The sequence below is a fragment of the Doryrhamphus excisus genome, linkage group LG20 (genome assembly GCF_037039965.1).
Source record: "Doryrhamphus excisus strain RoL-2023G ecotype Guam linkage group LG20, RoL_Dexc_Guam_v1.1, whole genome shotgun sequence".
Taxonomy (NCBI): domain Eukaryota; kingdom Metazoa; phylum Chordata; class Actinopteri; order Syngnathiformes; family Syngnathidae; genus Doryrhamphus; species Doryrhamphus excisus.
In genome coordinates this window covers 7,157,727-7,184,443 of record NC_136376.1, presented here as the reverse complement: position 1 = coordinate 7,184,443, position 26,717 = coordinate 7,157,727, and the positions used below count along the sequence as shown (strand labels likewise).

Below are 26,717 nucleotides of genomic sequence, written 5' to 3'. Positions count from 1 at the left end.
TGCTTGCGTACCCAAGAGCCTCGAATGTAATCTTCCTCTGAATTAATACTTTTTCTGCTCGAGTGTGTCCATCAGAAAAGGAGCGTGTTCTCCCAAACGGAGGAGAAGGAGGAGGTAAAAAGATGTATTTAACCTCTCTGTCGCCACATTGCTATCGGCTCCCAATTGGGAGCCCCCCCCCCCTCCCTCTCTCCCGAGAGGCTGGCAGGGGTCACGGTGTCAGCTGTCAGATAATGGGACAGCTGTATCCAGATGAGCCACGGCACTGCTACGCGCCCCCAGGGGGGAGATTAAGCTAATTAGGATCTGTCAATCACTGTGACGTATCACAGGCGGCCGGATCAATACATGGATGTTTGGGACCGTAGGATGCAGAACGGATGTGGAAAATGGGCAATCGGGAATGATCAGATGGGAGGTGCTGATAAAGAAAATGATAAACAACGCCAAGATCCTGCATATCAATGCGGAGTGGAAACAAAATTCCAAAGCGGAACTCGGAAGAGGTGAGAAAGGCATCCTGGGAGAAAACAGAGGAAGAAAACGATCCGGGGAGATGAATAATGTCGGAATACAAATTCCGCCTGCAACCCCCGTGAGGTGTTAAAATGAAAAGGTGTGCAAATCACCCCTCATCCCTCCACCTTTCCCCCCCCCCCCAATCATCTCCTGTCTACTGTTTTGCATTCTCACATTTGCAGGTTCATGCTCGGAGAGTTTTGAATTAGTTTATCCCCACTGAGGACGCTATAGGATCTTTTTCCAGGCAGCTGGGAGCGTTATGAGAAAAAAAAGTAAAAGATCGCGGCAAAGAGATGAAAAAGGAGTACAGAGAGAAAGACAGTGAGGATGAGAGGATGTGAGATTTTTTTTTTTTTTAAGATGCTTGAATTTGAATAATGACACCACGAAAATAAAAGTGAATGAAAAATAGGCATGAACATGTGCAACATTGAGAATGGAAACTGAGTGAATGCATGGTACAGTCACAGAAAAAAAAAAACAGGGATGTACAAACATTCCCACCAATGACTGCAAGTGTTCCTCAGAACGAAAGGAAGGATGTGAGTGAGAGAAATGAAATGGGAGAGGATGAGGAGGAGAAAAGGATAGAAATGTGATAGTTAAAAAGCTGGCAGAAGGAAAAATAGATACGAGAAGAACAAATAATAAAGCGGGACGGGTGAATGAGGGCGGAGGAAAGGAGGAAATGGGACAGAAAAAGGAGACGACGGGGAAGGAACATCTGGTATGAGCCACAAAAAGTTCCATAGAATTGGAATGTGTGTGCGTGAGTGTGCGTATATGTGTGTGTGTGTGTGTGTGTGTGGTATTTGGGTGGGGGGGGGGTTGTTAGTCTAAAGCAATGATGCACAAAGACACACCAACCAGGCCTGCCACACTCACTCATTTCCATCTGGGTGGATTCAGTAAAAAAACGGAACTAAAGGTTTGAGGAACTGCATTTGCGGAGACCCAAGAATATATTTGTTTAAAAAAAAAAAACTATTTTGAGTCAGATGGCCAGACAGGCCGCAACCATAGGTACATCTAATAATAATAATAATAATATAATAACAATAATAGCAGATACAAGAGCTATATCGACTGCATTTACTATATAGATAACTTTAACTGCATGGTTTAGTGGAACACAGCTAACTTCAGGGGACATTTTGATGTGTATTTTGTAAACCAAATATGTTATAAGATATGTTAAAAAGTGAGCTATATTTAAAGAAAAAAACAGCCTGCATGTCTGCTTTGTATTATAGGTGACAGCCTATAACATTACATTATGCCTTTAGGTTCTTCTGCTGTTTTTATTTGTTTTGTTGCTTAATTATGTCTGTAGAATATGCCACAGGCTAATAAAACAGGCTCGGCCCAGGGCTGTACTTTAGATACTTTGTTTGGAAGGCTATGTAGAAGAAGAGGTGTTCGTGTTACAATAATAAAAAGTCAGAACTTCATCAAACTTGAAGAAAAATAGCAATTCATCAATTTGAATATGGTGACAAGTCCAGGGTGCACCCTGCCTCTCGATCAAAGAAAGCTGGGATAGGCTCCAGCATAACCCTGTGACCCTGGTGAGGATAAGCAGCATAGAAAATGCATGGACGGAAATTTGAATGGGATTAAATAAAATTATGACATCAGAATAATCAACACCTGTATGAGAAGTGAAATATCAAATACATCGTTTGGGGTTTTGCTTGTGATGGAGAAGCGTTGAGAACGTGTGGACCTTCTTACAAGCCGTCTGCCCCCATCATTCTCCATCAAAGTCAATCGGGCGCCTCCACTGAGGCCCTAACAAGTGTATTTTCCGCCCGTTTTAACCCTTATGCTGCCACTGAATTATTCATTGACGTGCACTCCGGCTACTTCTGCTAATGGCGGTGTGGCAAAGCCATACATTTGTAAATGAGCCTAATCCACTCTTGTGTGTGTGTGTGTGTGTGCGAAGCTTAAACGGGTCGGGCTCTCGGGTTTTAACCACAAGGCTCGTTTTGTCCGATGGGAATTTTGTGTTGTGTGTTTTCGCTGTTGAGTGCAGCACCACAGTAACCCTTTCATCCCAGGAATCAGTGTGTGTGTGTGTGTGGTTGGCTTTTGTACGTGACCCATTTGTAGCAGGACAATGAAAGATGGCCGCCTGGAGGCACAGACCCTAAACGGGCCAAAGAGTGCAGATAAGCAGATCAACACGCCCCATGCAGGTCTGACAAATACACTTATCACAATATGACAAAAGATCCACGATCAATTAGACCTTGAACAACGTGGTCTTGAGCCATCATAACTTTGCCACTAGTGGAAACTAACATGGAAGTATACCTTCGTCTTAGTTTACTTTTATTACCCAGCAAAAATATTTCTAAAGGGAAAAATAGCTTTAAAGATGGTGGATGGTGCAGATAGAAAGACAGTAGTTGCAATAATTCTAAGCGCCCAAATCAGGAAGTAGTTACTGTATGTTCTGCCTTGGTTGGTACATTAGTAAGTTGCATGAGGGGAAGCTGAAGACCAAAATTGGGAAGAGAGTAGAGGGGGAAAAAAACAGAGCAAAACTGCAAAGATAGACAAAGTGAGTCCAAGGAATGGAAACTCATGGTAGCACTTTGCTGTTCATGGCAATATTGACCTGTGTGTGTGTGTGTGTGATGCAGGTTTAGCAGCTGTGAAAAGTTGTGCTGAAACAAAGCGGGTCTGACAGCAGTCTCACACACACACACACACACACACACACACACACACACACACACACACAGCTGCCTTGCTGCCATTTCAGCAGATGTTTGCTTTGGCCTTGACTGGATCACAATTTGATGAGTTTTCCATAAGAGGGGTTCCTTGGTCCCCCACCCCCAGGTTCCATGAGCTCGCAGTGGTTTTCTTCCTGGCACTGCAGTGCAAACCTAAGCAAAGTCCTGACTCCCTACTCCATGCCCACGTCGCTCATATTTCACACATCTGCTTCTTCTGACGGCGGCAAACATTCCTAGACCCTTTTTACATATTAATATGGACAATGGCAATACTCAATTCCGGTCGTAACTGAACTCATCTGAAAGGCTTGTCCGTCAAAAGCATGAACTTCCTTGATGAGGTCACAGTTTGTATTTTGTCTTCGTCATGTCTGTTTTTTTTTCTTGCCTCAATAAAATTCTTGTGCACATTTGTATGCGCTTTGCAAGCTGAGGTAGCTGCCTGCTTTATTGAGTGCAAAGCTGGTGTTTGTGCCAAGTAAAGCCTGTGTTTAACTGCAGGCCTCGTCTTCATTGCCACATCAGTATGAAGGACACAGCTGTGCTAAAAGAAAACTAGCTGCAAAGTAAAAGGGAAGCATCAAGCATGGAGAGAGAGTATGCTTTAGCACTGCCGTGGAAGCCGTCCATCTCCACGCCAGTAAGACCAGCTGACTGACATTGACATACGCGGTTGTTCCGTAGCCAAAAGTAGCCATTGCATTTTGTTGTGTCGCACATTTTATGTTGACAAAAACAACCCATGTCGACTTAAGCGAATCACAATAACATGGTAGAGCGGGATATGTACGGGTAGTCAACAAAAGAGGTTCTCGGACTACTACTCTTCATTCTTCATCTTAGCAAGACATTTTCAACAATTGCACTCCAAACTGTGACAGTCCATGAGAACATTGACAGAGGCCAAAACCAAGGTGGTGTACCTAACAAAAGATGAAAAACAGGAGTCTTCCTCCCCTTAATGCAAATCCTGGCTACTCTTGGAGTTGTAGAATAAATAATGGAGCAAAACCGAGGAGTTGTAGTCTGCTTAAAAACTAGGTCAAGTCTTAAGAAGACAAGCGCACCTTTAAGTGTGTGAGGAACACTTATTTCCATCCACGTGGTGCACCGGCATCAGTGATTCTATAAAAAGACTGACTTTAAACTAAAGACGTGAACACAGTACTGTATGTCTATAGGGAAACAGGCCATCACCAGATCTACACATTATATATATATATACACACACCGTATGTTAGGATCGTTCCAGAGAATGGTGCAATCATTGGTCATGGCTGTTGTCTTATTGTGCACACCCACCAACTACGGGAATTCAGGCCAAACTTCTATACCTTTATGCCTTTACGGGCTACCATAGGAATCTATACAAAACAGGAAGAGTGTTACGTTTAGCATGGGGCTATTTCATAACCAGATGTTGATGGATCTCAATAGACAACAACTGCTGACTACTAACTACTGACCTATTATTCTCATTTTCAGAGTCCCATAGAGCAACTACACTCAATAACCCGCACGTAAAGCTTTCTAGATCTTCCGCTTTATGCTGAAAGCTGTAAGTACGGGTTCGTACCATTTTGGTAATTGGCGGAGACAAACCGAAACAAAACAAAATTTCTGTACCCAGGCCTTGATCCAAATCCTCACCTTAACTTAATGACTCTTTCATACATGTAATTGCTAACCACCTACCAAAAATCAAAACAAAACCTATTGCTTTTTCACCTTGGGATGAAAATAATTATATATACATGTCATCTTTGTGTTCCGGTGTTTCCTGTTCCAATATTTCGTGGTTACGTACACATTCCCATAAATTATAAATAATGAAGAAAAAAAAACAATAACTAGTTAGGTGCATGCAGCGGAAGAATAGTTGGAGGTTGCTTTGCTTTCGTAAAATAAAATTAAGTAAAATTTTATATTTTAAAATGCTCAGAAAGTAGAGGAATACCAACCAACATTGGGTGCATACTCAGTCCGAGCCTTTCGACTGTTACGATCATTCATTCATTCATTTTCTACCGCTTATCCTCCGCTGGAGCCTATCCCAGCTGTCTTTGGGCGAGAGGCGGTGTACACCCTGGAGTGGTCGCCAGCCAATCACAGGGCACATATAGACAAACAACCATTCACACTCACATTCATACCTATGGACAATTTGGAGTCACCAATTAACCTAGCATGTTTTTGGAATGTGGGAGGAAACCGGAGTACCCGGAGAAAACCCACGCATGCACAGGGAGAACATGCAACCTCCACACAAGGTGGAATTGAACTAGGGTCTCCTAGCAGTAACCACTCGTCCGCTGTGCAGCCACTGTTACGATCATTATCTAGGATAAATGAAATAGAAAATAGATTGTACTTTATCCCAAAATGGGGGAATTTTGGTGTTACAGTAAACCAAATACCTATACAAGAAAAAAAGTTTACCATAAACATATTAACATACAATAAACCTATAAAATAAAACCTAGCTATAAGTATGAAAAAATGATATCCTTGAACATGTGAAAGGATCGACAGTGATAGCTAAGCATCATAGTGGTCTCCCTCCTGTTTCTCCCACTTTTGCTACCTCTTTTACCCCCCTTACAGTTGCCAGACAACAACAATGTACAGTGAGAGCGTCTCAGCTATTAATTTAGGTGTTAAAGTCCAAGTTCCTACCTCCAGTAAAAGTTGACTTATAATACAGCCGTAGTAATGTAAGAGCTACCTGGAAAGAGGCTCTCATGTAGTTTATTAGCTTTTCCAAAGAAGAACATTAAGATCACGTCCATGCAGAAATATGCATGTATTCTACCAGAGACATAAACGCACCCAACCAACATAAACAGCATGAAACTAAAAAGCATCTGATCACCGATGACTTCCGATTATAGTTCCAAAGTGAGCTTGTAGGCTTTCGGAGCTTATCTCCATGTTTACAGTACGCTTGAGCGGCCAACAGATACTTCAATCAATCAGAGGAAATAATTACATTAGCTAAATTAGCATGAAATTAGCTGTCGCCGATGACGCAAACATGGATAAGACACAGAAACTGCAATGCCGATGTGACTCACGGCGTGACATCTCCTTTGTTAACGTCTGCCCAGTAAAACAATGCCACTAAAGACTGGGTGGTCGTCCCGAGAAGGGGGCGGGGCTTGTCATAATAAAAGTTTTTACCGTCATGTTTAAAAGGAGGGAGAAACGTAAAGTAGCGAGAAAGGGAGGCTCATTTACATCACACTACTGTCTGCTGCAGTAAAAGGACACTTTTACAAACTGTGTGTGTGTGTGTGTGTGTATGTGTACGCTACAGTGCGGTGAATGGCTGACAAACGAGGGGGTGTGATGTAGTAAATGGCGGTCGTTGGTCTTTTCACTGTCTCTTTCCTGTTGGTTGCCGGGGCAGCACTCGCACGGCGTCTGACCTTTAACCTCTCCAGTGACACAAGGAGGAGGAGGAGGAGACGGGACGTCCCCGAAACGAGGACGCTAGGGGATGGGTGCCTGTTTAAGATGTGTGTGTTGTGACAGTCTCTGACATAACAACACAAACAAAAAGGAGCCCAGCTGAGGCAGCGAATCAATACCGGCTATTAAATTGCTATGCTTTTATTTAGAGATTCAGAGTAAGTGTATTTTCAGGCGAAGGAACCATATTTGGATATTTGGCCAGAAATATTTCAGTATTGAACAAAGCAAAATTTGTTCACTCCACACTCTTTATTGCTCTCTGGTTCTACCATATCTTACTTATTGTGTGGAAATATGGGCTAATAACTATAAAAGCAATCTTCACTCGCTAAATGTACTGCAAAAAAAGGCCAGTAAGGATAATTCATAATGCCGCCTACAGAGAACATACTAACTCCTTATTTCTAAAATCACAAATACTTACACTTGCTGATATAGTTCATCTTCAAACAGCTAAAATATGCATAAGGCTAAAAATAACCAATTACCTAAAAATGTCATCCATTATTTGGAGACATAGAGACAAGAGAGGAGAAATATGATCTCAGGGAAGAACTACATTTGAAACACTTATATGCTAGGACTACGTTAAAAAGCCATAGCATTTCAGTATGTGGAATCAAACTATGGAATGGATTGAGTAAGACCCTCAAACAATGCACAACGATGAGCCAATTCAAGAAACAATACAAGCAGTTGATGTTTGCTAAATACAAGGATGAAGCGTCTTGAACCAAAAAATTTTTAAAAAATCAAAATTACAAAAAAAACAAACTTAAACTGTATTATGGAAAGCAGGAAGTGAACAAATGTAACAGTTACCGATTGTAAAAGTACCAGATGGAGGGGTAAGATTTAATAAGCTTTGCTTCTTCCTACTTCTTTTGGACATGTGGAACTGTGAACTGATTATGTGATGCATTCAATTGTAATCTGATGCATGTTCAAATGAAATAAAACCATTACCATACTTGAGTGGTTGTTCAAAATGCCAATATAGAACCATGTATGTTTTTTTTCTAAGATCAGCCAAAAACTTGTATATGTTGTATGAATTATGTATGAGTCCTGTGAGAAACACAGAAAAGGTGAAATAAGCACATGTCTGACTACATTACAAAATTCAATTCCAAAGAATGCTCCTAATTTGCTCTTCTGGTGTACAGAAGATATTTCCACACGTCAGCATGAGAGGATGATGCTTTCTTTAAAAAATAAAATTTAACACCCACCTCCTGACGACACCTCTGCCTTTATCTTTGTTTGTGTGGGGAAGCAAACAGAGTGCTATTGTTATACGCAACAAATGCGTCCTTACAAAGGGATTAGGGATGCAAGGGAAGTGCAGACGTATGTGTGTGTGTGTGTGTGTGTGTGTGTGTCATCATTGCATTGAAACTGCAGCATGTGGAGGCTTCAGCTTTTAAAGCTTGTCTATAAGCAAAAACCGGTGCAACAAAATGAACCCACATCTCTCAGGAAGGTGAGTGGGACCATTGACAATAAGTACGCCATCTCATTTCTACAGTACTTGTATTAGATCAGATTGTTGCGGTATACCCAATGTAGTGACCCGGTGAGTGTTTACCAGTTCTAATTACAGCCAGGTCATTGATTTACTTACACCGCAAAGAATTGTTTGCGGCAGAGAGAAATAATGATTGGGAATGCATGAGAAAGTGTAAATGCAACTGTAGCTCTCTTTGACTACATATTTTGCTAGTATACTGTACAACACAGCAGCAACAGAACCAATGTTGTAATAGCGCTGATGAGTTCTGAGTGGCCACAGTAGGCCTGTCACCACAACTAATTTTGCTGGGCGATCATTTGTCATGAATGTAATAATATATGGCATAATACTGTGAGTACACCATATAAAAAGCAAGTATTTACCATTGTAATTGGAATGTCAAGAGCTTTTAAATAATAAATATTTCCCAAAGTCTAGTGTTCAGAAAAAAGACACCATATTTCAGATTTTGAATCAGTGTCATCTTATTTATTATCCGAACATTGACAAAAAATGGAGAACTAACCGAGAAATATTTTCTAAAGTTCACATTGTGTGTCAATGTGAGGGTATTTCTTTGAGTTATATGGCTCATAAGAAAATAAATTTGGAAAAATAGGTAAATTGTTCTTCATTTTAAAATTCAATTAAATTCTTTCAATATCAGCCATTTTTAAAAAGCCATCACTCTCTGCAGACGTTAGCTCATTTACATACGGTATATGCGTCCTTATTTTGCTTGCAACATAGTGCGTTTGGAATACCCTGTTTACGTGTAATGAAGTGCAATGTTTTGTCAGAGTTTGGTCGAAGTACTATGTGTTTGGTGCACAATGAGGTGTTATACTTCAGGAAATATGGAAGCTGAAACATAAGTTTCACTGTTTTTTATTATTGAATTTTTGCAAATTTTGTGAAACTTTGTCACAAAATGAGGATGCAGAAACAGACTGAAAATGACATCAAGTCGTGTTTTATACAAAATAGTCACAAAGTATGTATTTGATCATGAAGCACATGACACAGGTCGGTCGCCTACAGCCACAGAGGCCAATAAGAAACCATGCTGCAGTTAAATGAATAGAGATCGAACAATTGTAAAGGCCTTTTGCTGATGTCAATTAGCCTGCCTTGTTGACTGTGCAGCTTTTAGAAAGCCAGGAAGAAGAGGGAGCCTTAAACCCCTTAAGATTGCTTTGACCTCCGCTTGCGTTTCCAATCAGCCTGACACGCTTTGGCACCATCAATCGTAAAAGGGCGGGGCCTCATCTCGGAGGAGGGCTCTTCGGGGCCGTTACCAATGTAAAAAACCTAAATTGTACTATTTTTTATTGCTGCATTGTATTGTATTCATTTTATTCACTGAAATAATACACAAGTACACAACAGTGTAAGAAAACCATCTTTACTTCACTGCTGAGTTCTTTAAACTTCCGTGGAAACGGTGACTTTTCACAAACTTTTGTAGCAATGCTACAAAAAACGCTGAATGAAAGCCCCCACCATCAATGTCACATGTCTGCCAATCACATTTTACCATGTGAATAACAATCTCCCCGATTCTTTCTCCTCCGAGAGCCATGCACGCTTCCTCGCACCCACCCAAACAAGCATTTATGCTGCAGGGCGGCCGCAGCTCCATTATTTCTCTCAAGAGCTTTTTCAATTCCACGGCTGATGCTTGAGGGATCGTGTGTGTGTGTGTGTGTGTGTAGAAGAGAAAATTAAAGAGCTCAGTGAGATGCAAAGAATTACAGGGCCCACCTTATATTCTATGTATCTACATATATTGTTTTAGCGTCTACATAGGATGATGATGCAACGTAAACATGAATGAGTGCATTGCAATGATGCCCCATTGAGATTCTGCACCATTCTCCTTCAGGACGCAGTTAAGTGTCTAATTGATTACGGGCACCATTTGTAATTTTCTAACTGCACTCTCTCCATTGATTGGGTTAGAACCATTGCTCAGGCTCACCTGCACCGTGCTTCTGCTCGTCACGACCCACAAACGTGACCACTTGTCGGCACTCACCGCCTCAGTACGCCCTCTTGAAGACACGGACAGACTGTTCCTTTAAAGCGATTTAACTTTATCACACAGGTGGTTCTCTTACCAGGAAACTGTATAAACTATTACACCATTTTAAATGATACATGTATCGCACAGATGTGATACATTAAACATAAGTGGAAACGCTGAACGGTGGATGAGTGGTTTGGTCGCACGCCTCACAGCTAGGAAACCCGAGTTCAATTCCCTCTCTGTGCATGTTCTCCCCGTGCATGCGTGGGTTTTCTCCGGGTACTCCGGTTTCCTCCCACATTCCAAAAACATGCTAGGTTAATTAGCGACTCCAAATTGTCCATAGGTATGAATGTGAGTGTGAATGGTTGTTTGTCTATATATGCCCTGTGATTGGCTGGTGACCAGTCCAGGGTGTACCCCGCCTTTCGCCCTAAGACAGCTGGGATAGGCTCCAGCACGCACCGCAACTCTCGTGAGGACAAGCGGTAGAAAATGAATGTATGTATTTAATTTTTAATTAAATAATTAATTAATTTTGGCTGTGTGTCCATGCAGCGCCCTCACACCCTCACCTCACCAGCTATGTCTCTGACAAAGTGTGTCCGACAATGAGTGCTCCTCCCCGGGTATGAATGAGAGTGTGAATGGTTGTTTGTTTATATGTGCCCTGTGATTGGCTGGCAACCAGTCCAGGGTGTACCCCGCCTCTCGACCAAGGACAGCTGGGATAGGCTCCAGCACCCCCGTGCGAACCCTTGAGGATAAGCAGTAGAAAATGAATGAGTTAATAAGTGAAAAAAGAAGTTGAGCACTGTTAATATTAAACATATAAACATATATACACAAAATATAAAATTTGACAACACGTATATGTAACTTCCTGTGTATATTCTTCACTTCCACCTTTTAACACTTGCGAGACAAAAACACTGAAAGAGCAAGGATGCTGGATATGAACTGGAGTGTTGCACGACTTTGTGCGATTAGTGTGACTCCAGGAAGGCATATTTTAGCTGGCGAGTGTCGCTACGGAGGCAGGAAGTGGAGGAAATATAGCCCAGATAGACGTCAAAGCAAGCAAGAGTCGCTTTTAAACTAAATTAACTGCTGATGATTTTCTCAGGTGGACATTCTTTATTTCCCTTTTCATTCCACCCACACTTTTTTTTTTCCATTTGACTTCCTTCCTGATGCAACACACACACACACACACACAGATCACAGCAATCACACACTCCAGCAGGTTTGGTATGTTCTGCTACTTTGCCTCCAAATCAATTTCATGTCAGGTTACAGTGTGTCCTCTAGCGGGGGTCGTGACCTCTACCTGCTGACTTCATCTCCTTCCTTGAATTAAAAGCCTGCATCACATTACACACACACTAGCGCACGTACACACACAGCACATTGTATTACCGACACCGGGACAAAGAAACCCTATAAGGCTTTTAACGCGGCGGCCGACAGCAAGTGGATCTGATAGCGCTTCCACAGCGAGATGGATGGAGGCGTCCCGGGCCTCACAGCCAAAGTGCCGGTAGAAGCGAGGGCGGGAAAAAGAGAGGACAACATCTAAAAATAAAAGATGTGGGTTCAGAAAGACACCCGGGGCGCGGATCAATGGAGAACACACAGACGGTAACAGTAAGAGTCGACAGTCTGAGAGGACATGTTTGTTTGGTTGTCTTTGAATGCTGGGAAGCCCTACAGGAGCGGACCACCTCCTTGTCACCAGCTATGTGGTCGCAGTTCAAATATGATGGCGGCGGTTCTCAGCATCCCGCCTAGACGGGAGGCAAGTTAATGGAGTTGTAATGCTCCATCCGTCTCCACCAGCCTTACTTCATTATTAAAGATCATTGAGAGTTGTGAGACACAGCTAGTAAGTCTGTTAACGATTGGCCAGCACACAAAAAGCTTTGACTCATGGGACCACGGTTCGATCCCCGTAACCTGACCCTAAACCGGATCGGGCTCGGTGGCAGACTTTTTAATCACAGTAAAGATGGCTACGACTCTGGAGTATCATCTCTTGAGTGGTGGTTCAACCTCTCCGTCCTTTTACCTGAGTGCCCTTGAATACAACACTGAATGTTCCTCCCCGGTGGGTCACTCAGCACTTTGTACGGCGCCACCGCCAACACGTGAGCGGTGAGAGCGTAACCTACCACTGACTGTTTGGAGTCACATTGAAAGGAGTCAAACATCTTCAAAAGATGGTATTTATATAGTTATATAGCTCATAAAAAAATATTCATTCACTCATTCATTTTCTACCGCTTATCCTCAAGAGGGTCGCGGGGGGTGCTGGAGCCTATCCCAGCTGTCTTCGGGCGAGAGGCGGGGTACACCCTGGACTGGTTGCCAGCCAATCACAGGGCACATATAGACAAACAACCATTCACACTCACATTCATACCTATGGACAATTTGGAGTCGCTAATTAACCTAGCAATATTCAATTAAATTCATTCAATATCAGCCATTTTTAAAAAGCCGTCTCTCTCTGTACATCTCAAAAAGTTGTTTCACATGAAAATATTTATGTAACACGAACCTATTACAATTTTCACGAGATGCCTTTTCACTTTCTGGTTGCCATGGAGCATGTGCAGTATTTACATGGGAGAGATGCATGCTGAGCTCTTATAAAATGCACTTCTGCCACCTGGTGGCCGTTTTCTGGTGGCTTAAAGCTGCACTCAACATGATCTCTTCTATTGTGGAGTTGCATCATCACCTTTTTGTGACTGTCACGCAAAAAAAAAAAACGTAAAAGACGTATAGGACGTAACCTCTTAATCCATCCATAAATCTACCACGTATCTGAGGTCAGGTCATAGGGGTACACCGTGGACTGGTCGCCAGCCAATCACAGGGCACATATAGACAAACAACCATTCACACTAACATTCACACCTATGGACACTAACCCACGCATGCACGGGGAGAACATGCAAACTCCACACAGAGATGGCCGAGGGTGGAATTGAACTCGGGTCTCCTGAGTGCTAACCACTCGTCCACCGTGCAGCCCCCCAGTAAAACATCTGGTTAAAAATGGAACTAGCGTTGTTTCCTTTTTGGGGATTTGTAAAGGCACAATAACTTGAATGTTACTACTTGGCATAGTCCAATTCTGAACATAACAATGTGCATGATTTCCAACTACATTCTCACAAGAGGAATAAGCATATTCCGAGACTCCAAAAAGACAAAGGGTACGTGCACACGTGGCTTTGTTGAAATGCTGCAGCATCTGGCGAGTATTTGACGCTGATCTATCACAGTCACAGGCTTACGGTGGCTCTTAAAATAAACTGCTTAGACATGGCGGGGAAAAAGAAAAAAAAACACACCAGATGTACACTAACTTTCATATCAAGCTGCTCATTAAGTCTGCAAGCTTTTGATGGCAAGCCGTCCATCAATCACTCCATGACTATTGCACTCTCTCTCTCTCTCTCTTTCTCTCTCTCTCCCTGATGCCTTTTAGGGTTGTCATTGCAGAGTGACCTGCATTATCTGACTGACTCTCTTTCTGCTCTCAATGGAGATTTAGATAAGAGACCAAGAGCTGCAGAGGGGAGCAGCCATGGAATACCAAGAGAATAGTGAGATAGTGAGCAGTAGAACCCCAGGAGGCTGGAACTAAGAGACAGTGATTGGAAAAGAAAAAAAAAACAGCAAAACTTACGGAAAAAGCACATTAAACGTATAAATGATCAGTAGTAGTGTAATGGGCATTATGTTGCTTTATGTTTCATTGATGAGAAGGAAGTTATTCTATCAGATTCATTCATTCATTCATTTTCTACCGCTTTTCCTCATGAGGGTCGCGGGGGGTGCTGGAGCCTATACCAGCTGTCTTCAGGCGAGAGGCTGGGTACAACCTGGGCAGGTCGCCAGCCAATCACAGGGCACATATAGACAAACAACCATTCACACTCACATTCATACCTATGGACAATTTGGAGTCGCCAATTAACCTAGCATGTTTTTGGAATGTGGGAGGAAACCGGAGTAACTCCACACAGAGATGGCCGAGGGTGGGATTGAACCCTGGTCTCCTAGCTGTGAGGTCTGCGCGCTAACCACTCGACCGCCGTGCCGCCTATTCTAATCAGATTAAAAAAAAAAAGTCAGGCATAAAGTCAGGCATAAAGGCGATGTTTGAACACAAGCATATTTTACAGTCTACAGCGAGACCGCCACTTATCTAACCACACACATATTATTTAAAAACCATCGAACTGGGATGCTGTGTTCTATTTCTTGTAACATGAGGAAGTTAAAAAAAAAAAAAGCGTCTGGAGCGAGTGTAGGAGTGTTAGCAACGTGGGCGGCAGGACGTCTGAGGATGAATAATAGTTAGGAACCACTTCAGCTCATGTGAGCTTTTCATTTATTTTAGAGCAGGCGGTGAGTCAGGTGACGAAGAGGAGGAAGACGATGCTCACTTAGAAAGCGATGGACAATATGAGACTAAAAATAAGACGACGTTGTTATGGTGTGTGGTTAAATTGGCAAGATTGCCAAGCACATGCACAGGCAGCTTGTTGGTGCATACGGCAAAATCTGATTTTATGTGTGTGTGTGTGTGTGTGTGTGTGTGTGTGACAACCAGCTGTTCATCATGCTGACCCCCCTGCTGTCTTTTAATGCTTGCGTCATTTAACCTAGGCCACCACGCAGGGTATAAAACCCAGAAGCATTACAAGACCTCTTCCGCATTCTGTCGATGCTTTAATTTACAATTTGCGATCTCAGTGCGTCCATTACCAAGATGCTGACACAGCAGTCCTAAGGTTACGTCCGCTGAATGGTTGAAAGTTTTAAAGAATCAAGGACGTACATTAAGTAATGGAGAGATGGTGATGCTTCTTTGCGGACATTTGCAACTACAGTTACACCTACTGATTAAAAAAAAATTGGGATTCAAGTTTGGTTTATGTCTCATCAGAGTTGATTTTCAGCCAAAATGCTACAGGATTTTTGGCGAGCCAACTCGGTGAACAACCATGACAGTTCTTGACTATTTAGCTTGTTGGCTTCTGTGGATGTCACAAAATGTTAGTGATATAGTCTCATCTTAGTGGGTGGAGGCGGGGCCGGTCGCATACACAGTTTGATGCAATGTCCGGGTACTGTGCACTGCATTTTTCCTTTTTTTATTCAGCTTTAATGCATTTATGCACTCAACAGACAAGTCTATGGATGCTGTAGGTGGAACTAATCAATGTGATGCAACACTTTTATTGGAAATGTTCGACCAAAATGGTGTTCGCGAAGGCAGAAATACTATACTAAAAGCCAAATCAATCACATAGTGACATATGCGTAAGCACATAAAGGGTTTCTGAACTGAATCAAAGTGTGGAGTCGTTTAAATGCTGCACTAAAAAAAGTCAAATTGAGTGACATGTGGTCGCTCCACAATGTTGTGTGTATTCATCTGTCGTGATTTGGTATTTTAACCTGGCAGCTCAGTCATACCAAACGGATGGACTGTATGTTGATTTTGCCAGAAGAGATTTACTGTAGGATGCGCGGTGGTTGAGTGGTTAGCGCACAGGCCTCACAGCTCGGAGACCCAAGTTCAATTCCACCCTCGGCCATCTCTGTGTGGAGTTTGCATGTTCTCTCTGTGCATGAGTGGGTACTGCGGTTTCCTCCCACATTCCAAAAACATGCTAGGTTAATTGATGACTCCAAATTGTCCATAGGTATGAATGTGAGTGTGAATGGTTGTTTGTCTATATGTGCCCTGTGATTGGCTGGCGACCAGTTCAGACCCTTGTGAGGATAAGCGGTAAAAAATGAATGAATGAATGACATACAGTGTGGTATAGTCTGGTATCGGCCTCTTGTTGTAACTGTTTTGTATTTTATCAAGTGTATGGAACCCAGGGACGGATAGGGATCCATTTTTATGGTAATGTTTATGTTTCCATCTTGTCCGTCTCTGTTCTGGAAGTTTCTCCAAAATCGTTTAAACTTCACTTCCCTTGACCGGTCAACTTAAGCTGAACTCCATCCAACAAGGCCAACATATGGATTCAATTGTAGAAACAGGTGGACGCAAAAGGTGGAAAAACAAACACGTCACAAGTGCAGGCACAGCATACAAAAATAAAAGATGGCTATGACACGATGTTCTTGTGATGCTCGTTTGAAGAAAAGCAGTGTTGACATCCTTTTTTTTTTTGAATGCCAGCCTGATCTTCAACAGCGGTGTCGTGAGAGTAAAATGTGAAGCTCAAAACGTCCTCACTTCATCCAAACCCAAAACACCCACGATGGTTCTGGCTGCTGGCGCCTCAATTGGCTGATCTGATGTCATAAATCCTAGCATCTCGATATAGAAGCAGCAGATTTTAATCCGGGGGAGCGTAATTTGTTTGGATAGAGCTCAGTTGGAGGACTATAATCAGAATAATTATTCTGGTCTCACTCCAGCCTCAGGCCTTTTAGCTAATGACAGCCGCAACACCCATGGCCGAGGTTTCAAGCTGTTGAAATGTGTGTGTGTGTGTGTGTGTGTGTATGCTAGAAAAGCATTACTAGAAGTGTGGTGTTGCTAGGCAAAGAAATGATGCTAAAATGATCGTGTCATCATCTCATAGTTGCTGCTCCATCACATGACTCACATCTTAGCACTGAGCTTTAAAAGCAGCAAGAAGGAATCATTTCACTGTAGTTTTGCTCCCCCTACAGGTGGGAAGTGGACTTTTATAGTGGTTTGTACAGTCATTGCTTATTTTAGCCTGCAGCTACACAATAAGGTAGTTCACTAACATTCCAAACAGTTTAGTTAGGTGCTATAAGGTCGCAATGGCAACCAAAAGAGCCACTATTGTCGTCATTTCAAGGCGATGTATCACCACAATCGCCTTGAAGCTGGTGTGATTATTACATAATGTTGCTTGAAGTGTTGTTTAGTCCCCAAAGACTATACAGGCACTCTCCTCGGGCCACTCAAAGCCAGGTGGACTGAAAAAAAAAATGATTTTGTGGTAGGAATGCATGGAAATGAATCAATACTAAACGTGTTCGCAATCAAACTTGAACACAGCACAAAACAGTGGCAGGAGGCGATCGATACACGCGTTTTAATTCATGCATTGCACAAGTCACACAGGCGACGTTTTATAGTATTGACACTGTTGTCTCGGGCTTTTTCTGAACGGTGCGCTGTGGCCGAAAATCAATTTTGTGCGGCGTCACTTTCGGGCCGCAGTCAACTCCATCATCTTACGTGGACAAGAGCGGCGACACGGACGCCGCTCTGTGGAGATTTGTGAGGGTTCACAGTGTTTACATTGCGAATGATTCGCTTTATTTAAGTGGGTATGTTGATTATATGATGCTAGGTGTCACTTCATGATGCGACAGAGTCATGGTGTCCACATAAGCCGCACCATCTCACTCCTAACCCTCCAAAACGGTGATATAGACCCATAATTTCCTGTGTGGAATGGAATTTTCCTGCGAAAATGTCATTTTAGTCTATTAGCTCCAGCTCTGGCTGCACGGCGGACGAGTGGTTAGCGCGCAGGCCTCACAGCTAGGAGTCCTGAGTTCAATTCCACCCTCAGCCAACTCTGTGTGGAGTTTGCATGTTCTACCCATGCATGCATTTTTTGTTTCGGCATACTATGGTTTCCTCCCACATTCCAAAAACATGCTAGGTTAAACATGTGCCGCCATTGTTCACCAGAGATGTTTTTAATAATTTTGAAGTGAAATGCAAGTAATTGCAGTGATGATTACACAGAGATATTGTGTGTACATCAATGTGATAGCTATACATAAAATGTTTTTGTACCATTGGGTGCCAAGAAGCTGCACGGTGCTCTAGTGGTTAGCGCAGAGTCCACACAGCTTTAAGACCCAAATTCCGCCCTTGGCCATCTGTGTGTGGAGTTTGCATGTTCGCCCCGGGTACTCCGGTTTCCTCCCACATTCCAAAAACATGCTAGGTTAATTGGCGACTCCAAATTGTCCATAGGTATGAATGTGAGTGTGAATGGTTGTTTGTCTATGTGCCCTGTGATTGGCTGGCCAGGGTGTACCCCGCCTCTCACCCGAAGACAGCTGGGATAGGCTCCAGCACCTCCACGACCCTCGTGAGGATCAGCGATAGAAAATGAATGAATGAAAGAAAGAAAAGTCTCTTTAGTCACCATTGTTCACTACTACTAGTGCTACTAGGAAGCTAAATAGCTAGTCAACGAGTGGTTGCTCACGCTAAAAAGGAAAACACCCCGAGTGTTTTGATGGAAAATAGCAAATCACATGCCCAGGCCTATAGTGAGCATAGTGACTATACTTAGCATAATGAAGCCTTAAGAGGTGAACCGTGGCTGACGCTTGATGTCCTTGTCGGTCTTTGCATCTGTCTAGTTAGTAGAACCACAAAGCCTGGAGCCTCCCAGCTCTCTTCCAGCCAGTCAGTGTTTGAACAAATCATACTTTCTCACTCACAACGTCCCGGCGGAGCTACTCAGTGCAGCCGCTGGGCTCCAGCGGGACGTTTTCGAGGTTAAGCTGCTCGCTGGAGGGCGTCTCACTGCGAGCTGACTGATGGAGGTGCAGTTGCTGAGGACACCTCTGCTCTTACGGATAAAAGCAGTGGAAGCTAAAACAGTGGTGGCTATTTGAAAATAACCCCCTGCCTGGGACAAGATTAGTTCCTTCTTATGGCTGCACTCACTGGCCAACTCATTAAGTACACAATGAGCTCTCATACAGTTATAGATCTCAGTGTGATGCAGGTGAGGGACAGGAAGTGTAACTGCCCCACGATATAGTCAACATGTCTACTCTGTAAACAAAAAGTCCAGACTTTGGCTAGTGCCGAGGACAAGCCAGGCCTCGAAAACTCATTTCCATCGTAATGCTGTTTCTGTGAAATATATAAACATGTGCCGCCATTGTTCACCAAAGATGTTTTTAATAATTTTGAAGTGGAAGGCAAGTAATTGAAGTGACGATTACGCAGCGATATTGTGTGTACCTCAATGTGATAGCTACATTAAATGATTGGGCTGCACGGTGCTCAAGTGGTTAGCGTACAGGCCACACAGCTACACAGCTCGATTCCACCCTCGGCCATCTCTGTGTTGAGTTTTCATGTTCTCCCCGGGTGCTACGGTTTCCTCCCACATTCCAAAAACATGCTAGGTTAATTGGCGACTCCAAATTGTCCATAGGTATGAATGTGAGTGTGAATGGTCGTTTGTTTATATGTGCCCTGTGATTGGCTGGCCACCAGTCCAGGGTGTACCCCGCCTCTCGCCCGAAGACAGCTGGGATAGGCTCCAGCACACCCCGCGACCCTCGTGAGGATAAGCGGTAGAAAATGAATGAATGCAAGTAATTGCAGTGATGATTACGCAGCGCTATTGTGTGTACGTCAACGTGAGAGCCATACATGAAATGTTTTTGTACCATTGGGCTGCACGGTGGACAAGTGGTTGGCGCAGAGGCCACACAGCTTTGAGACCCAAGTTTGATTCCGCCCTTGGCCATCTGTGTGTGGAGTTTGCATGTACTCCGGTTTCCTCCCACATTCCAAAAACATGCTAGGTTAATTGGTGACTCCAAATTGTCCATAGGTATGAATGTGAGTGTGAATGGTTGTTTGTCTATATGTGCCCTGTGATTGGCTGGCCACCAGTCCAGGGTGTACCCCGCCTCTCGCCCAAAGACAGCTGGTAGATAAGCGGTAGAAAATGAATGAACGGGTGCCAAGAAGGAAGCAAGTGTTAACTTCTTGCCTACATGGACCAATGGCTAATTGTCCAATCCTTGTACCGTGGTTATATTTTTGAACAAAGTTACATTAAAAAGTATATGAATGGTTCCACATGTCGGAAAAGAAGTATGAAGAAGCCGAACCGGCGTCGATATAACATTGAATATTTCAAAACAGTATTTGTCAAAAGCAGGAAGCGGCCTGGTGAATTTGAGCAGGGTGCGCATGAATAATAAAATATATTTGTGTTGCGTCTCAGCGGCTCCAGTCATGCATAAAGTCGACGCGCTTGCTTTGACACGCCGGCGCCGTGCAATACACACGTCCCGACAGCAATGCGAACACAATTTATAACTCTCTAACCACTGCTCCGCCAGTTTGATACTTAGCGGACTGCCTTTTTTTTTTTTTTTTTTTTTTTAAATTTCACAAACGATTACCGGCAGAGCTCATGAGGGGTGTCTGACAGCTGATTGTTATTTTTAGATTTTACATTTGTGGTGCTATTTCACCTCCTTGCTTAATTTGTGCTTGTTGTGTTTCTGGTGGCATCCAATGACAAGATGAAGCACTTTTAAACGAACACAAAAGGTTAACGTTACGTCCTCTTCTCTCTTCAGGCAGTCCGTAAGCAGAGAGAAGCTTCATTGGATGTGACGCCAGTAATGAGCTAAAGGTGGGTTCCGACATTTTTACCCCTCTGCTGTTTCTGTGTGCGTACGTGTGTGTGTGTGTGTGTGTGTGTGTGTAATCAAAAGGCCTGTGAATTGACGTTGACGCGCCGGGCCACTCGCCTGTTTAGCATTCCGTTAAACTTGCTTCCTCCCTCACACGGAGCCTGAGTGAAAGTGACGATTGAAAGGAGGCCATTTTCTCTCTTTTTTTGGGGGGTGCTTTTTGCTCCATCCACTTCTTTCTTCCTCACTTTGCCCTTCGTGCTTCACAGAAAATGAACTGAAATTGTTTGCCTCCAGCGAGAACTTGTAAAAAACAGACGTTATATGATCTTATGGTAAAAAACAAAACACCAATAAAAACCAGGTTTGCCCTCTGGTGACGCCTTGACAAAGTCACGTCTCCTTTACTAGCATTACAATCCTCCCATCGGCCTGCAAGAGTTGAATAGATTAAAAAAAAGGTAGATCTAATCGATCCTCAGACTGCTTATCAGCGGCTGGCAGGCTGACGAGACCATTTCAGAGCACGCCGCGTTCTAATCCTTCAAATGCAGGCGAGAAAAGGGAGAATAGGGAGCAGGAAGTTTTTTTCCAACATCTACAAGCACCCTTTTCCAAACTTCAAACCCTAAATGGATCCAGGCTTTTTTTTTTTTTTTTAACTGGCAAAAAATGTCACAAGCTATTTGATTCACCATTATTCACACACGTATTTACTCAGAAAGAAGCTTTTTTTGATCCAGGTTTGCTGTCATAAATGTATACTGGATTCATTATCATGAGTTGTACACTTCAAGTGGAGAATCTGAACTCGGACAATCCATTCCAGGAGACCGTTAAATGTGAAATAATAGAAATAAATCAAGCCTGGCAGGAATTCAACATCCAAAGCATAAAAAGGTGAAATAGTGTACATCACAGGTATGGGCACAATACTGCATACTGACAAGATATACATACAATGGTATGTCTATCTTGGTAATGGTAATGGTTTTATTTCATTTGAACATGCATCAGATGACAATTGAATGCATCACATAATCAGTTCACAGTTCCACATGTCCAAAAGGAGTAGGAAAAAGCAAAGCTTATTAAATCCTACCCCTCCATCTGGTACTTTTACAATCAGTAACTGTTACATTTGTTCACTTCCTGCTTTCCATAATACAGTTTAAGGTTTTTTTTTCTTTTTTTTAAATAAGTTACCTCGTACTGAAGTATGAGGTGATATGACCATCCAATGACATAATGTGTACCATAGTAAGTGTCAATATAGTGATATATAAAGCACATCATGACTGGTTCAAGACTCTTCATCCTTGTATTTAGCAAACATCAACTGCTTGTATTGTTTCTTGAATTGGCTCATCGTTGTGCATTGTTTGAGGGTCTTACTCAATCCATTCCATAGTTTGATTCCACATACTGAAATGCTATGGCTTTTTAACGTAATCTTTTTCGCATGTTCACACTTAAATGTTTCAGATCATGAAGCAAATTGAAATATTAGTCAATGAGAACACAAAATCCATTTTTAAATGGAACTTTTTACATGACCCGACAAAGTGATAGCCCCCTAAACCAAATAACTGGTCTCTAACAGCGCCGTAGAGGAATTATGGCCCACTCACATTTGCGGAATGGTTGTCATTCAGCCATATTGAAGACTTTTGTGAGCTATCGGGTGAGCCGTTGGTGGGCTCTTGGGTTCATTTTGGTTGGCCGGCCTTTTCTATGAAGATTCATCACTGTTCCGTGGATTCCCAATTTGTGGATAATGGCTCTCACCGTGGTTTGCTGTAGTCCCAAAGCTTTAGAAATGGCTTCATGATCTTTTCCAGACTGATTGATACACCAAACGACTACACTAAGTAAATTAGTGACTTACATATAAAGTCCTCTTGATACGAGGTGATGCACAGAATGCTAAATGCTGTTCATTTACAAGCCTTCTTAGTTTTTGTCGCACCCTCTGCTGATTGGACATTTAACCCCGTGACCCCTGCCCCATCTCAGCGTGTATCCCATAAAAGCAGACATTCATCCAGACGACCTCTTCTGTCACCGTGACAGCACGGCAAAGCAATAAAAAGCCAAGTGTGTACGTATGGAAAAACATCATCATTCATCTCTGAATCTGCATGAAATACAATCAAAATGGAGAATTATTATGTTTATAGATATAGATAAGAGCAGTCCAAGTTAAAGCTCCTCCACATATTGTAAAAATGTAATGTGATGTATCATTATATTGACCAACAATGTATTCCTTTAGGTATTTTTAATATACAAAATGTATCAAAATTCCCCCCCCAATTCTTCAATCTTTCTGTATGTGGCCCTTGGTGGAAAAGTTTTGGACACCACTGCTAAACTAAATATGAGCACTTCCCCAGCAAGCTCCAGCTGCCATCAGCGTCAGAAATGTGACAGTGACGGGTGTCTGGCAGGCATGATAAGCGGCGGGTATTATTATTATTAGTGAGGGAGGATTCACACAAACTGCAGCAGCCAGGGTAAGTTTTAATGCCCTCTACCCGTATTGATTAGCCTGCTGGCTGACTGATGGAGAGTGAGATACAGGAGAGCACACATCAATAAAAACCTGTGGCCCGGCTTTAAAGGTGCGCTGAAAAGAGGGAAGAAAAAAAAAAGGCCTGCAGCGGAATAAATTCCACTTGGGCTCGAGAAAGGTGCAGCAGCCACAGCTTTGCAATTTGCATTACACAAAAATGAGATTTTATATTTTAAAAAATGTCAGTTTCTTTGGGTTGAGATCATGCAAACTCAAGAGCAAACTCGTTGAACATCATTCTCAACTCTATCGTTTTTACAGTGGAAGATCAAAACAAAAGTAGAACATGTTGGGATTGTAATGTAAAAAAAAAAAAAACAAGCCCTGCTCGGAAAACACTAAAAATGAGGAGGATGGGGGGGAAAAGGCCTGTGGGAGGGGTGGAGGAGCATATTCAAATATGGCTGACGGGTAAGCACACAGGAGTCAAAGATATCAGATAGAGGAATACACAAGCAGAGAGGGGAAAAAAACAAATGTAAGCCCCTGAGGATTAACTCTTTTCTCTGAGGGGAGAGGAGAAAAAAAAAAGAGGATTTCCATGCAGCCTCCTCTGTGATATCTCACTCTGTTTCATATTCTAATATCTTTCCTCTCTAGTCGTCATGTCATGTCAGAGCTCCCCACACGGCCGAGTCGGACACAAATCCTCTGTGCTTCCTTTGCCACCACCTCACCACCTGCAGCGTCACACTCCACCAACTCCACCACCCCCCACCCCACAGCTGCCCACCTTTAACGAGCTTTTTGCTAACAAGATGAACGGACGCCCTGCCGGACGCTGCTTAACGGCCACTTCGCTGCTCCAGCGAGGCGCAGTAATTCACGATTTTTCATGAGGAGAGAGTGAGGCGTTGCTTTTTTTTTTTTTTTTTTTTAACGACATCCTACTCGAACTCACACACACTAAATTAGAGTTTACTAGCGGGACCCCCTCCTCGCTATATAATTGCGTCCCACTAGGATACCTTTCCTTCATTTATAGCAGCAGAGATTTTAGTTGTGGTTTTAGCAGTGAAATCTCACTCTCCTCCTTAAATTGTGATGAATCTATTGACCTTTTTAGTTTGTGTTGAAAAAAACTGCAAATCTCAAGTGTCAAACTCAAGTCCTGGGGGCCAAATCGGGGCAGTCCCGTAACCCATAACCCAAATGCACCATGGGAAAGCTTCCCACAAATAAATAATTTGGACTATAATGATCAGATCCGTGAATCTGTGCTGCTAAATAATTTATGTAGCCCGAATGGGACATCCCTGCCCAACAGAAGATGCCAAGTGTGATACATTGTGGTTGTCCTGTTTAGTTATTTTTTAGTGGCATCAGGAATGAGCTGTATAGCTTCTTGCTTTGACGTTGAAATGCAATAAAAAAAAAAAGTATGGATCTATAAATGATAGAGCACATGATGTCTCATAATGGAATGTTCCAGACTAATTATTGGCAGAGTGACAACTCCATATGGCTTCAATCATCAACATCGACCTTGCAAGAGTAGTTTCATTTGAAAGCAGTTGAAGCATTTTTATACTGTGCTCCTTTTCATTCTGACGTTTCCCTCGATCTGACCAATCAACATTAAGCAGGGAGGGGGCATGTCTTGACACACAACGGTAATAAGTCCATAAAAATACATTTCTGTATATCAGCTACCGCTATTCTTTCTACTGTTGGTGCCATAAAACAGCACTAGGCATCAGTAATTGATGAAACACATGTTCCATATGACAGTGGGGAAAAAAAAAAGTTTTCCTCCCATTCCATGTGGAAGTGGTAGGTTTTGATCCATCTTCCTCACTCTGTTTTGAAGTTTAGAATAAATAAACTGAAGGCTAGTGGTCCCATAGCCATGACGACAGTTAACAATAACAACAATGTGCATGGAGGTCGAGGCCTGCGATAACAAAGCCATGTTCTCTGTGTGCAAAGAAGCCAATGATGACAAGGCCCCCTCTGGTGGCGCGGAGGACCTATGAACTTACAGAAACCACAGTAGTTTTATTTCCCTTCACTAATAATCACCGTCTCCTGATGCTGAGCCAGCTGCTGTGCAATCTCTCTCTCTCACACACACACACACACCAGAAATATGTTTTTCTTCCTCTACTTTGGTTTCTTTGTGGCCGTTTGTCCCGCTCTGTTAGCCCCAAAGAATCTGAGGCATTTTATTTTTCCTTTCGGCTGAAATCATTTCCAGACGTCACCGTTTCCCTTCTAGCAAATTCACCCTCGTCACCCCGTCACCTTTTCACCATGTCCTCGTCGCTGACGGGAAGCAAAAAAGACAGTCGGAGGTACTTGATGTCTTTTCCGACACAATGCCGCTTTGTCCCAACACATCTCATCTTCGGAGTTAACCAACAATGTGGTGACATCCGCTGCGACCTCTGAACCTCTGCGGCCTTTTCAAAAGTGCTTCATCTTTGTCTGCCGCAGCCACAAAACATTTTATTCAAGATAACAACAATACGCTAGGATGAAAAAGGCGTGCAGTGTAATGATTAATATTCCTTTTCCAGCGTGGAATGGGCTGCTCCAGTCAATTATTGTGTCATTCCAAACACTGGGATGTCAGGCGGTAATTGCCATTACTGACATTACTGAGGTGTGACAGAAGAAAGAAGATAAATAGCCAAATAAGGCGAGAGAGCATGAATTAAAATTCGAGTTAATTGAGGGCGACCTTCATGTCGCTACTGGAGTCAATACTGTCTTTCTTGGTGTCCTTGTCCAGCTTTAATGCGAGCATCATAATTAAAACGAGAGCCCCGCTAATTTGGAGCTGGTCAGGAGCAAAAAAAAAGGGCTAAACGGTGGCGGAAGTCGTTAAAAGTGCGTAAAGCGGCAGTCAACGGTCTAATTAGAGACGCATTGTTTTGCCTCCAGCTTCAACGCATCTCATCAGGCGGGGGGCAGACGCCAATTGGAGACTTTCGGGTCCCGGCGTCAACGCAATTACAATTCTATTGCAGCTTCTATAGAAAGACACCAACCAATGTGATGACTTTTATTGTTGAAATCATCGCGAACAACTCACATTCTCACGCCCCCCCCCCCCCCCCGTAGTACAGAACTTTTCCTAATGGTCTCATTAACTCAAATTAAACGCTCCAGTTACACAATGCTAATTCAACACAAACTGCAAGTCATCAAAATAACACTTAATGAAAAAATACACCAATGATTGCTCAGTAGTTTGATGCAGGATTTAACAGGCGACACATGAGACCGACAATGATGGTTTTCTTTCTCTTCTGCAACATGGCAGCATTTGTTCCTGTGGCTTAGTCTTCCAGAATGAACACAACACACAATAAAACACGACACAACAAGAGCTATGGAAAAATTATACTATCCAGCTTTTGTGAGTGACAGAGTGACAGCAAAACAATGACCAACAATGGATTTTTTTTT

At 42.8% G+C, this 26,717-nt stretch overlaps 1 protein-coding gene across 1 annotated transcript in view; it reads left to right on the top strand.

Moving 5' to 3' along the window:
- The window catches only part of cdh11 (cadherin 11, type 2, OB-cadherin (osteoblast)), a 74,652-nt gene that overhangs the window by 16,313 nt on the left and 31,622 nt on the right, over positions 1-26,717 (top strand). The window contains exon 2 of the mRNA XM_058059062.2: positions 20,672-20,727. The gene's annotated coding sequence lies outside the window, so the exon portion shown is untranslated. The remainder of the gene's footprint in view (positions 1-20,671; positions 20,728-26,717) is intronic.